This window comes from Macrotis lagotis, chromosome 1, assembly GCF_037893015.1.
Source record: "Macrotis lagotis isolate mMagLag1 chromosome 1, bilby.v1.9.chrom.fasta, whole genome shotgun sequence".
Taxonomy (NCBI): domain Eukaryota; kingdom Metazoa; phylum Chordata; class Mammalia; order Peramelemorphia; family Peramelidae; genus Macrotis; species Macrotis lagotis.
The window spans coordinates 555,974,698-555,976,506 of record NC_133658.1 but is presented as its reverse complement, the minus strand read 5'-3'; the positions used below and the strand labels follow the sequence as shown (position 1 = coordinate 555,976,506).

Below are 1,809 nucleotides of genomic sequence, written 5' to 3'. Positions count from 1 at the left end.
GAAATCAGCTGTTTCAAATTGAACATGGCCATTTCCCTGTGCCCTGCTTCAAAATGACATGTGGTAAAAATCAGTTGTTGTTGGGTTTTTTTGCAAGGCAATGGGGAATTAAATGACTTGCCCAAGGTCACAAACTGGTTGATTTTAATCCTCATCTGTAAAACATATGAAATATATTTCAATTTAGAGTCAACAATCTGGGTTCAAACTATAGTTCTATCATTTTCTTGTTTGTAGGAATATGATTTTTCCTTTGAAGATTACTTTAGCTACATCCTAGAAATTTTGTTATACTGTGTCAATGTTATCAATTTCTTTTATGTAGTTATTGTTCTATGGTTCATTCTTTGATTTACTCCTTATTGAATGGTTCATTTTTAATCTATATCTTTTGTTTGTGGTCCCTGAAACAATCACATTTCTATTGTATTATAGTCTGTAAAAGATGTATTAATTATTTCTACCTTTTTATATTTGTTTGTAGTATCTCTGTGCCCTAGAACTTGGTCATCTTTTGTAAATGCCCCATATGGTGCTGAGAAAAAATATGGATTCTTTTGCAATACCATTTAGAAGATGTCATAATCTTTTTTTTTTTTTTTTTTTTGTTAAGAAACCAATGCTTATTTTCCATCCGCATTTTTCCAACACTATTAGAGCATCTGGGTAAAACTTAGGACCACTCTGTGGTAGTTCCTACCCATTCAGTGGCCTGAGCAGTAGGAGCTGCAGACCAGTCCTCAGTAGCCAGCTGAGCACTCCAGTCTTCAGTAGGGAACTGCTGAATGGGCACAGATAGCACCTGGATGCCCTCAGACCAATCAGCCACCTCTGGTTGAGCAGCATGAATTCTGGGGCAGGTGCAGTCCATTCACCCTGAAATTCCTCCTTTGTCACTGCCTTCTCAGCTGCGGCCTGCTCTTCCTTTTCAATGTCCTCTGGATCTCTGTAGAAGTAAACATCAGGCATGACCTCCCATGGGTGCTCACAGGAGATGGTACCACGCATCCGGAGGACTTCTCGGGCCAGCATCCACCACATCAGACCCACTGAGTGAGCTCCCTTGTTGTTACATGGAATGGCAATGTCCACATAGCGAAGTGGGGAGTCTGTGTTGCACAGTGCAATGGTTGGAAGGTTAACATATGATGCTTCAGTCAAAGGCTGATGATCTGCATGAGGATCAGTGACCACCAAGAGGCGAGGCTCCCTGAAAGCTGCCTGGATCTGGTTAGTGAAGGTGCCCGGGGTGAAGCGTCCAGCAATAGGTGTGGTGTCAGTGGCAGCAGCAAATTTCAGAACAGCTCTCTGGCCAGTGTTCCTGGATGAGATGACACTAACATCAGCTGGATTTTCAATGGCAACAATGGCACGAGCTGCCAGCAGAAGCTTTTCCCAAGTTCTCTTCAAATTAATGATATAGATGCTGTCACTCTTCCTTTTGTAGATATATTGTTCCATCTGGAAGTCCAAATTGGTGCCACCCAAATGGGTGCCCACAGCGAGGAATTTGAGGACATCCTCCTCCTTCATCTGCAAGACATCCAGGGTTCAGGACATTGTGAAAGTTTCCCTTGAAAGTTACGATGGAAACCGTGAACGCTGTATGGACCCCTCTTCTGGGCAGCTCGGAAAAAAGTGTCATAATCTTTTAACTCTAGTTTCTTCAGCCATTTGTTCAATTCCACATAACCCTTTTGTTTTTCTAGTTTTTAGATTTATCCAAATCCGAGAGAAGAATATTGAAATTTCCTATCACTATTGTGTTACTTTCTATGTCTTCTTATATCTCAGATAATATTTTCTTTA

At 41.2% G+C, this 1,809-nt stretch overlaps 1 pseudogene; it reads right to left on the bottom strand.

The window, feature by feature from the left end:
- Window positions 1-696: 696 nt before the first annotated feature.
- LOC141505359 (small ribosomal subunit protein uS2-like) lies at window positions 697-1,560 on the bottom strand (annotated as a pseudogene).
- Between the last annotated feature and the right edge of the window lie 249 nt (window positions 1,561-1,809).